Source organism: Anolis carolinensis, unplaced genomic scaffold, assembly GCF_035594765.1.
Source record: "Anolis carolinensis isolate JA03-04 unplaced genomic scaffold, rAnoCar3.1.pri scaffold_25, whole genome shotgun sequence".
Lineage (NCBI taxonomy): Eukaryota > Metazoa > Chordata > Lepidosauria > Squamata > Dactyloidae > Anolis > Anolis carolinensis.
In genome coordinates this window covers 218,169-230,524 of record NW_026943834.1, presented here as the reverse complement: position 1 = coordinate 230,524, position 12,356 = coordinate 218,169, and the positions used below count along the sequence as shown (strand labels likewise).

The window sequence follows — 12,356 nt, the reverse complement described above, 5'->3', positions numbered from 1 at the left end:
TTAACAGAAGCCTGATGTGTAAGCATAGAAAGCACAGACTAAAGGGACATTTTCTCAAAGTGTCAGTCTGCTGTTAAATACAGGGAGGAGACCTGTAAAAAGTGCTGTAACCTTTTTGGAAAGTGGTTCTTGCAGGAGTAGAGAGCAATGCAAATACATTTTCATTAGAAATATGCAAATAAAATAAAATATGTCAGACACTCAAATGGGTGGACCATACTGTTCATTGTATAATGCAGATATATAAATCTTACCTTAATGTTTTTCTTGTGTTTCCGTAAAATGTAAATGATAGCGAGGTCAATCACTGGAACAAGTACCAATGTACCACAAATAAGCATCTCTAAACCAAATCTATCTAAACCAAAAATGCAGTCATTGGAAGGTTCCCTCTGCTGCCATTCCTTTGGTGGCAAATCAAAGCCAGTGGTTGCCCAGGCTGGTGTTTCGTCACAGAGGCAGACCCCAACGGACCCCAACAGAAGCGCAAAAGCAAACATCCTGACGGTGTGGTAATCAAGCAGAAATACTTCTGTTAGAGAAGCTTCAATATGAGAACATCAGGCATGGAGAAATTCTATGAGATCATAAAGGTCTCCTGATCTTTATAAGAAGTCTATGATGTCACGAATACGTCAAGGGAGCAGTCCGAGAGAGAGAGAGAGAGAGAGAGAGAGAGAATTCTTGCACATATTTACATATTGCTACTTGTAAATGATAAACAGTTTGGGAAAGTAAGTTGATATTTTAAAAATCAGGGTTTTTTTTAAAGGCTTTCATGAGATACTGTATTTTGTGCTTCTATAGTAAAGGTAAAGGTTTTCCCCTGACATTAAGTCTAGTCGTGTCCAACTCTGGAGGTTGGTGCTCATCTCCATTTCTAAGCCAAAGAGCCGGCATTATCCGTAGACATCTCCAAGGTCATGTGAATGCATGGAGCACCGTTGCTTTCCCGCTGGAGCGGTACCTATTGATTTACTCACATTTGCATGTTTTTGAACTGCTAGGCTGGCGGAAGCTGGTGCTAACAGCGGGTGCTCACCCTGCTCCCTGGATTCAAACCGCCAATCTTTTAGTCAGCAAGTTCAGCAGCTCAGCGCTTTAACCTGCTGCACCATCGGGGGCTCCTATGTGTTTCCATAGATTTCATTATTACAATTTCTGCATCCTTTTCTCTCATAAGGGATTGGTTAATCACCAATTGGCTAATCACACTGAGCTACTGTGTCACGAAATGGCGCATGTGTAAATGATGCATGAAATGTTTGGAAAGATCTGATTTAGAAGATATGAATAATAATAATAACAACAACAACAACTTCATTTTTATACCCCGTCTCCATCTCCCCAAAGGGACTTGGGGCGGCTTACATGGGGCCAAGCCCAAGTGGTTACAGACATAGTGATAAAACACATCAGTATAAAAACAGGTCAATAAACATAATAAAATCACATTGAAATAAAACATGGTTTGATAAAAACCGGAGAAAGTTCATAAAAAACGAGAAAGTGCATGCAGTGAGGAATGTAAACTAGAGAAAGAAGTAAGTCACCTGGGACTGTTATTATTGGTAAGGGGCTTGGGATGAGGTAAACATAGAAACTATTTCCAACTGAAGGAGTAGAAAAAAGTGCAATAGATATGTTATTGATCACCAGGATGAACCCTAACATGAGGGCAAGGATCCTTCATCAAAGGCCTGTTGGAAGAGCCAAGTTTCAGCCAGCTTTTCAAACTGCTCCTGGTGATCTCTCCTTGCCCAACTCCCCCTACTCCAAAAATAGCCCCTTCCTTTCAAGAAAACCCAGTAACCCTTCCACACAGCTATATCACCCAGAATATCAAGGTAGATAATCAACAATATCTGCTGTGAACTGGGTTATCTGAGTCCACACTGCCATATAATTCAGTTCAATGAGGATTTTCTACAGCTCTGTGGAAGGGGCCTAAGAGGTGATATGATAGCCACCTTCAAATGTTTCAAGGGATGTTACATGGATAGTGGGACAAACTTGTTTTTACCTTAGAGTATAGAACATGAACCTATTCAAAGTACAAGAAAGTGGATTCCAAACCTTAAGAAGAAATTATTGATGGTAAGAGCTATTTTGAGACTGAAAATAGGGAATTTCAAGAAGGTGTTGGATCTTCTTTGTTGGTGGTTTTTAAATACAGCTTAGATGGTTATTAGTGTTACTTTAACTGTAGACTCCTACACCAAGAAATCCATAAGTATTGATTGACTAATGAAATTCAGGACCCTTCCTCACAGCCATATAACCCAGAATATCAATATCTGATTTGAACTGGGTTATCTGAGTCCACACTGCCATATATTCTAGTCAAAGCAGAAAATATGGGATTTTATTCAGCTGTGTGGAAGGGCCTCAGAGGCAACCACAGACACACTGGCCTTCTTTGCAGACAAAAATGTTTGTTAATCACCATCAGCTGTTTCAGTTCTGAAGGAACTGAAAACCTCAAGGCTTATTAAATGTGGGGGAAATCCTGAATGTATTATGATAGCCCTATTTGGACATGTTACATGTCCTTCCTCATTTCATACTCCACTAGCTGTGGTAAAATCCCTCTTTTTAAGCATTTTGTTGTAGTAAACCTAGTTTTTTTGGGTACATCTTGATGGCGATACTCCAGGGCTTGTGATTTATTCCATAAGCCCAGAAGGACATGCCCAAATATTTTCTCCGTCTGCCATTTGGACTATGCATGGCCTATCGAAGGAAGTGTGCACTTCCTCAGGAAAGTCAAATCATTTAGATCAACCACAGTCTAGTATCAGAGGAAGTACATTTACCTACAAAGGCAATCTCTGTATTACATAGCAGCCTTTTTCAAAACCACAAGAATGTCCTCAACTGAAATGAGTCTCCATAATTTTCCTCATTTTAGATATGTTTTTGGTTGGTTTCCATATTCTTAGCTTTCACTTTAGCATTGCAGTACGACAGGCTCCATTCCAGCAAGGAAACTATGTGAGGTCCAAGGCTAGGCAAAACCACGGGGAAGGACAATATGCACCCACCCCATTCCACTTACAGATTGGACACTGAATCCTACTTCTGTGCATTGCTAAATGGTGTTTGCAATTTATTTGTATTTAAATTATATTTTAAAAGGTAAAGGTTTCCCCTGACATTAAGTCCAGTCGTGACCGACTCTGGGGGTTGGTGCTCGTCTCCATTTCTAACCCGAAGAGCCAGTGTTGTCCATAGACATCTCCAGGTCATGTGGCCGGCATGACTGCATGGAGCGCCATTACCTTCTAATTATATTAGAATAATAGAATCATAAAGTTGGGAGAGACCATTTGGGCCATCTAGTCCAACCCTCTGCCATGTAGGAAAAGAACAATCAAAGTACACCTGACATATGACCATCAAGCTTCTGTTTAAAGCCTCCAGAGATCATTCAACCAAGTAGCAGTCTAGGTAAAGAAAAGTGGCACCTTCTCGCCTACTAACACTCATCAACGTGTCTGCTGGCTGGAGAAAGGTCTGCACATGTGTAAACACACAGGTCCTAGGATGCCTCAAAATATATATTAAAGAAAGCAGCATTTTTATAGCAAGGAGAAGGGGAGAAAGTAATTTTCTGGGAGACAAATTCTCCCTTTCAATTATAGCCCCTTCTGGCTGGAAATGCAGCTCTGAAGCAGCTTTTGGTTAAGCTTGCTGATTTTGAGTGTATCACTATTTACATTGTATGATCTCTAGCAATTTGATACCTCTTGAATTGCTCTGACTGAATCCCATGGAAACCTGGGATGTGGGGTTTTGTCATATACCGTATCAAGAATTCTCTGCCATAGACCTTTAGTGCTATAGTTCAGGGAAGATGGTGCATTTCACCAGACTAAAAACCCCAGGGGTTCCGATATGATAGAATCATAGCACTTAACTATTGTTATCAAACTGCAATAATTGAACAGTAAGGCAATGCTCGAGATGACAAGCTTTTGGATATTGCTAATGCTCACCACTGAGCAGACACACAGGTCTGTCATATTTGGGCAGCACTTTTGAAAGGATTGCTGAGTAATTCCGCTCTGTTTGATTGACTGTGTTTTTGAGACAAGCTTTCATGCTTGTTCTCATGAGTAATGGTTTTAATGAAATGACGCCAACAAAAAAAATCATTTACTGTAAGTACACAGCAACAATGGAACAGAAAAAAATGCAGTCAGCCTTTAAGTCAACTTTCTTTGTGGATTGCTCTAAGACAAAAACAATATCTGAGGATTAGCAAGACAAACCATGTTTGAGTTAAAAATAAAAACACCTGAACCAGTCCAGCAAGAGAGTAGCAAGTCAAGGGAATTAGGTTAGGCAGTATTGTTCTAGAAGGAACCAAAGAGGGTGTTTTCCCTTGTAAACATTTTCTGGCAAAAGCTGCAATTTGTTTCTCATGTCCTGACAAGAGCAAATCAAAGCATTACGTTTGCAATAACAACTGTGTCGACCCAGTTCTGCAAATAAATCCTTTTAAAAGGACACTACAGAGTCCTCTCCAACATGTTTGAATATCACATCAAAACAAGAAATTGCTCATTGATATTTTTGAACCAGAAGAGGGTGGCCCCATGGAAAAGAAGTCAAACCCGTGTAGTAATGGTTCCCGGATTATATGGCTATCTGGAAGCACCTTGAGATACTGGATTTCTACAGATGTACGGCAGCAGATCCCATTTGATCTTGGAAGCTGTGGTTAGCACTGGTTGGTAGTACTTGGATGGGGTGCTGCAAATGAATGCTAGGTACTATAGGCTATATTTCAGAGGGGGAAATTGTAATATCCTTAGGCTATGAGATTTGCGTGTCCAAATACTAACCAGAGATGACCCCACACAGCTTTCTAGATCAGATAAAATCTGGCATCTAGAAAGCTGTGTGGGGTCATCTCTGGTTAGAACTTGGGAAGTCAAATGCAGGTTTACAGCTGAAGATTAAGAAAATAAAACAGATTTTTATATAACTTCAAAACAGATAATGAAGACATTGAAATAGTAAAAAAATGCTATATTTAGACTCATCAATCAAAATGGAGACTGCATTCAATAAGACCCGGATTTGGTAGGGAAACTATACATGTTGGGAGGGTTGCCAGTTTGAATCCGCAGGATGTAAAATCAAACCATTTGAATGACCATGGATAGTGAGAACCAGGCCGTGGATACTGGAACCTGAGCCACGGATGCCAGACCCGTTAGGTAGTACAAGTCATGTACTCAACCTGCATCTGTGGCTAATGGCATCTTCAGAGGTTTCTTCAGAGGTCTGTTGGCAATCAGGTCTGCTGGAAAGGATCCTTTCAGCTGCAGAATCATTCATTGTTGTTGCCTGGAAGGATCCTTTCCAGCAGACCTGATTGCCAACAGACCTCTGAAGAAACCTCTGAAGATGCCATTAGCCACAGATGCATGCAAAACGTCAGGAAATATTGCTACTGGAACATGGCTATGCAGCCCAAAAAACCCATGGCAACCCAGAGTCTGGATGGCCCTCTGTCAGGAATGTTTCCTGTTAAGACTCTGCTTCAAAACCCTCCAAAGAAGGAAGGAGACTCCTCCAGACTCTGGAGCAGAACATTCCTCTCTTGAGCCACTCTGACCTTCAGGAGGTTTTTCCTGATGTTGAGGTGGAATCTCTTTTCCTGCCACTTAATCCCATTTCTCCATTGTGTCCCAGAACCCTCCTCAATGGGACACCCTTTCCAATATTTAAACATGGCTCTCATGTCCCTTTCTTATCTCCAAGCTCAATATCCCCATCCTCTTCAACTACTTCATGATTTCAAGACCTTGGACCATTTTGCTCACCTTCTTCTGGCCACCTCCTATCTTGTCCAACTCCATCTTGACTTGCTTTGCCCAGAACTGGACACAGGGATGTTATTCCAGGTGAGGAGGTCTGACCCAAGTAGATACAGTGGAACGATGGTTTTGCTTGATCTGGACACTACCATCCGGTTGATGTTGCACTGCTTCTCCTTTCTCCCGGCCATTTCCTTCTAGCAGCCTCCTTCGTTCTCTTTCCTTTCTCCTCCAGCAGCCTCCGGGTTTCCCTCCAAGGAGGGCTGAAGGGCCTTGGTCTCCACTTGTGCTTTGCAGTGCATCAACACCCCATGATTACACAGAGGAGGAGGAAGACGAGGAGGAGGGTGCAATTGCAGAAGGTGGGTGGGATCTGCTGTGCCTCATTGCAGGACAGAAGAAGTAGGTCATCTTGCGATGGCATCAATTACTTATTATCTCTTTCTCTCTCTCCGTGTTTGTGCAGGAGAAACACACGGGATCTCCAACCAGAAGCCTCCCAGAATTGGGAAGGGATGAAGAATGAGCGAGCACAGCATCCAAGGCAAGGCCTAGATCAGTGATGGCCAACCTATGACACGCGTGTCAGCACTGACATGCCTAGCCATTTTTGCTGACACGCTGCCGCATGCAGATTGATTGGATGACTATGTATTTTGTGGCCAAATTTGGTGTGATTTGGTCTAGTGGTTTTGTTGTTTACTCCATGGGAATCATGCACATTACATATTTATATAATTCTATTATTATTGTAGTATATTATTATATTATTACTATTATATTATTCATTATTCATGATTACATTGAAACTACAACCGAGAGAAATCAGTGTGGAAACTGCAAGAGGTAGCATAGATTGTTGTACATGGAAATAATGGTAGTAAATAGTTTTTGATTTATTAAATACAGTTATATATTACAATTATATATTTTTGTTATTTAAACTATATATATTGTGAAATTATGGTTTTTTTCTTGAAGTGACACACCACCCAAGTCATGCTAGGTTTTTTGGTGAATTTTGACACACCAAGTGCAAAAGGTTGCCCATCATTGGCCTAGATGAACCTTCCGTGGAAATGGATCCATTCATTCTGATGGAACTGACTCCCATCTTTGTCACATTCACAAGTCTCCTTCTGCATGTCATTGTGCCTTTTGGGCCCCTGTGCAGCATGTTTGTGTGAAAGCAGAGTTCCGCAATTATGGTGTTTCATGCACAGTGACACACTCTTGGAAGGGACTCACCCAGTTTCTTGATGCTCTCTAACTATTGACCATTTGAGTCAATGGGATTCTGAAGGCAGCTGGTGTCCATCCAGCATTGCAATAGGGACAATAGGCAATGGAAAATGCAACATCACCTGCCCAGGACCAAGAAGGACAGAGTGATGCAACTACTCTATTTACACAATATAGGACTCAGTCTTCATTCCTCTTGTAAACAGTGAAGGAATGATGGAGTCTCCTCCTATGGAAGCGTTTGAGCAACAATCGGATGGCCAACTGTTCAGGAAGGCTTGGATGATGGATTGGGTTGGATGGCCCTTGGGCTTCCCTTCCTTCTAGGATTCTGGGATTCTCTGATTCTCTGAATGGACCTTTGTGGTGCTGAAGGGGAACCAGGGCATTGATCTCTCCTTTGGATTCTTCCTTGCCTTTCCCTTAAAACAAGTGATCTGTCTGTGGATTGGACTGTTTTCTATTTCTCTGCAGCTGCTCCCTTTTCCTCCAGAGTTGTTTTTGCCCTTCAACCCAAATGAGGACATTCAACCGGAATGGCAAAGGAAAGGCCAGGGCAGTCTCAAGGTTGTACATATGATTATTAATTTTGTTGCTGTTACGAATACTTCTGCTACTACTACTATACTCACAACATCAATAACAACCAATGCAATTTAAAACCCACAACATACAAATATTAAAACAGATTTAAAAATGCAATTCAATTGCAATAATTCAAGGCACTTAAAACTGTGCAAATAGAAGTATGGTGCAAGCTATCCAAGGCCACAAGAGCAAAAAAAAGTAGGGTTGTGCATTTGAGGTAAACCCTGACCTGTTTCATGTCCCGGCCTTTGGTCAAGGCCCCAATCCATTTTTTAAGAGTCTCCCGAAACCGGGAGGGCAGGTATCTGTTTTCGCTCTCCGGTGCTGAAATATCCATTTTCAGGGTTGCTGTGTGTTTTCCGGGCTGTATGACCATGTTCCAGAAGTATTCTCTCCTGACGTTTCACCCACATCTATGGCAGGCATCCTTAGAGGTTGTGAGGTATATGCAAAAACAAAGACAGGAAGGTTTATATATATCTGTGGAAAGTCCAGGGTGAGAGAAGAACTCTTGTCAGCTGGAGGCCAGTGTGAATGTTGTAATTAATCACCTTTGTTAGCCCTAAATGGCCTTCCCAGCCTCACATCCTGGCCTGGGGAAATCCTTTGATCAGAGTTGTTAGCTGCCCCGATTGATTCATGTCTGGAATTCTTCTGTTTTCAGAGTGTTGCTTCTAATTTACTGTTCTGATTTTTGAGGGTTTTTTAATAGTGGTAGCCAGATTGTGTTCATGTTCATGGTTTCCTCCTTTCTGTTGAAATTGTCCACATGCTTCTTGTGCATTTCAATGGCTTCTCTGTGTTGTCTGACATGATAGTTGTTGGAGTGGTCCAGCATTTCTGTGTTCTCAAATAATATGCTGTGTCCAGGTTGGTTCATCAAGTGCTCTGCTATGGCTGATTTCTCTGGCTGAGTGAGTCCGCAGTGCCTTTCATGTTCTTTGACTTGTGCCTGGGCAATGCTGCTGCATTTTGTTGTATCTCTGTAGACTTGTCCACAGCTGCTTGGTCTACGGTAGACTCCTGCAGAGGTGAGAGGATCCCTCTTGCCCTTTGCTGAATGTAGCTGAAATGGTATTAAAAGGGGTGCTGGAAGGCAACCCATTTCTGCATTTCTATTTCTTCTTAGCCACTTTGGGTGTCTTTCTAGTGGGATAAAAATAAATACAATGATAATAATTCTTCTGGATAGATGAATGTAGTCTATGGCCCTTGGAGGTGTTTGGGTAGTTTTGCTTTTTTGTTTGTTTGTTTTTGCATATTCCTACTTCCAATGGCTCAGTTGTAAGATGCATTGAAGCCCCGGAAGTTCTTCACTGTCTTCATGGCAGAGGTCCTGTTTTCCAGCATTAAAAGGACAAGTGTGTTTGTGTATGTCTGTAGGTGCAGCTACACCGTCGAATAAATTCAATCGGCACTACTTTAACTGCCATGATTCAGTGCTAATGTAATTTTGCAAGGCCTTCAGCCTTCTCTGCCAGAAAGCTTATTTATTTATTTACACCTCACTTTATCTCTCTTGAAAGAAATATATTATTATTATTATTATTATTATTATTATTATTATTATTATTATTATTATTATTGCTTCTCTGAATTGCGAACCCTGGGAGTTGTAGTTTCACAAGGCTTTTATCCCTCTTTGCCAAAGAGGATTGGTACCTCACCAAACTACAAATGTCAATAATACTAATAACAAATCCCGGGAGTTGTAGTTTGATGGGGTCTTGAGCCTTCTACAAATCTTAGTAGTAGCAATAACAACAAATCCTGGGAGTTGTAGTTTGGTGAGGTCTTGAACCTTCTGCAAATCTTAGTAGTAGTAGTAATAACAACAAATCCTGGGAGTTGTAGTTTGGTGAGGTCTTTCGCCTTCTACAAATCTTAGTAGTAGCAATAACAACAAATCCTGAGAGTTGTAGTTTGATGGGGCCTTTCGCCTTCTACAAATCTTAGTAGTAGTAACAACTAATCCTGGGAGTTGTAGTTTGATGAGGTCTTTCACCTTCTACAAATCTTCGTAGTAGTAATAACAACAAATCCTGGGAGTTGTAGTTTGATGGGGTCTTTCGCCTTCTACAAATCTTAGTAGTAGTAATAACAACAAATCCTGGGAGTTGTAGTTTGATAGGGTCTTTCGCCTTCTACAAATCTTAGTAGTAGTAATAACAACAAATCCTGGGAGTTGTAGTTTGATAGGGTCTTTCGCCTTCTACAAATCTTAGTAGTAGTAATAACAACAAATCCTGGGAGTTGTAGTTTGATAGGGTCTTTCGCCTTCTACAAATCTTAGTAGTAGTAATAACAACAAATTCTGGGAGTTGTAGTTTGATGGGGTCTTTTGCCTTCTACAAATCTTAGTAGTAGTAATAACAACAAATCCTGGGAGTTGTAGTTTGATAGGGTCTTTCGCCTTCTACAAATCTTAGTAGTAGTAATAACAACAAATTCTGGGAGTTGTAGTTTGATGGGGTCTTTTGCCTTCTACAAATCTTAGTAGTAGTAATAACAACAAATCATGGGAGTTATAGTCTGATGAGGTCTTGAGCCTTCTTTGCCAAAGAAAGCTGGCGTCTCTCCAAACTCCAAACAACAACAACAACGGAAGTTGTATTTAGACACAGCCTTTAACTCTCTCTGTCAAAGAAAGATATTGTCTCACTAAACTCCAAATAATAACAACAATACCAACAGCAGCAATGGGAGTTGTAATTGGACACGGTCTTTATCCCTCTCTTGTGCCCAACCAGACTAGAAATCCCTGGATTCCCTTGCTTTGGTTCATGCTCATCCAGTAGTACAAGTGCATTGGGAAGTGAGCAAATCCTGTGTGGTCATTCATCCTTGGAGAAAGTCAGGGTTCGAATGACACCAGAGACAGCTGGCACCTGCTGGGTTTGCATCAGAAGCTGTCTCTCTCTCGTCAAAAGCGTCAAAAGCGTTTGCAAGACATCCGGGAAGGTCTCCCACCCCATGCCATAATAATAATTGACCCACACAGATCAACCCTTGAGTTTGGAGTTTAATCTTTGTCAACAGGTGAGCCAGTGCCTTCTCCACGCTCCCTTTGTTGGCCTTTTTGGGTCTCTTCTGTCACCGTTTAGTCATGGTTTGGGCATGGCGATTCCGGCATTTCATGCTCATTCAAGGCCAATTTGGAAAGTTGACCTCCATGAAAGACTTCCTTATTCAAGCCCGGAAAGGAGACGAGATGCGTGAAATGCAGAGACAGGTGTCCATCTTTGGCTGGCTTCTTAAGCTTAGGCTGCATGGCCATCTGTTGAGAGGGCTTTGTGTCTTCCTGTCTTGGCAGAATGGGGTCGGACTGGATGGCCCTTGAGGTTTCTTCCAATTGTAGGATTCTCTAGAATACACCCAACCACAGGCAATGCATTTGAGCGAGAGCACCAAGCCGGTTAGGAATGGTGGGAGTTGAAGTCCAAAACAACTGGAGGGCCCAAGTTTGCCATGCCTGCCTTATACGCATAGACACTCTAGACCAGGGGTCCCCAAACTAAGGCCCGGGGGCCGGATGCGGCCCTCCAAGGTCATTTACCTGGCCCTCGCCCTAATTTATAATATAATATTTTTATATCAGTTTTAATAATATAATATATTGTATATACATATAATATTGATAATAATCTTATGTTATACAATATAATACTAATAGAAATACCATATAATAATATTAATTATGTGCTATATATTACATATTATATAATAGTATAGTGGTATAGTTCAATATAGTAATATATAATGCTAATATTGTGTTATGCTAATAATATAATATATTGTATGTACATACAGCTGCTCTGAGTCCCCTTTGGGGTGAGAAGGATGGGATATAAATGTAGTAAATAAATGCAGTAAATAAGTAATTAATTTTAGACTTAGGCTCGCCCAAAGTCTGAAATGACTTGAAGCACACAGCAACAACAATCCTAATTAACTTGACTATCTCATTGGCCAGAAGCAGGCCTACACTTTCCATTGAAATCCTGATAGGTTTATGTTGGTTAAAATTGTTTTCATTTTTAAATATTGTATTGTTCTTTCGTTGTTGTTGTTGTTGCACTACAAATAAGACATGTGCAGTATGCATAGGAATTTGTTTGTATTTTTTTTCAAATGATAATTCAGCCCCTCCAGAGTCTGAAGGATTGTGGACCGGCCCTCTTCTTAAAAAGTTTGGAGACCCCTGCTCTAGACTATAGAGTCACAATATAGTTCTCAGCCCTTCCTTTCCTGAAGGCTTTTAACTATATTCCTCAAAGAAGCTTCCTTTTAAAAGCACAGTTCCCAAAACCTATCTCTATCTTCACACTTCAAAAACCATATCTCTAACTGACTGAATTCCAAACTGAACTGAACTTTCTTCTGCTGCATAGCTCCAACTGTCACTTTGGCTTCACCCATCTCCAGTTGCTAAGCAGCTTAAGCAGCTGAGGATGAGAAGGAAAAGGCCTGAGGCTGTTAGGAATGGTGGTAGTTGAAGTCCAAAACACCTGGAGAGCCCAAGTTTGCCTATGCCTGGTGTGGATGCACCCAAAGAGGGAGGTTTTTGTCTGAGTCAGTCAGACAGGAGAAGAGTGGAAAATCAGAAGGACAAAGAAACCACAAACTCCTGGAAATCCACTTCAAATGTCTCAAAGGCTGCAATGGTGCTGAGGGGACCTGTAAAATATTTGAGAA

The 12,356-nt window shown here is 41.2% G+C and overlaps 1 protein-coding gene and 1 long non-coding RNA gene across 2 annotated transcripts in view; one reads left to right on the top strand and one right to left on the bottom strand.

Annotated features, from left to right (window-relative positions):
• The window catches only part of LOC134294841 (uncharacterized), a 30,302-nt gene that overhangs the window by 13,856 nt on the left and 4,090 nt on the right, over nucleotides 1-12,356 (bottom strand). The window lies entirely within an intron of this gene.
• LOC100552957 (DNA excision repair protein ERCC-6-like) overlaps nucleotides 10,387-12,356 on the top strand; it is a 32,205-nt gene continuing 30,235 nt past the window's right edge. Inside the window, exon 1 of the mRNA XM_062966594.1 lies at nucleotides 10,387-10,700. The gene's annotated coding sequence lies outside the window, so the exon portion shown is untranslated. The remainder of the gene's footprint in view (nucleotides 10,701-12,356) is intronic.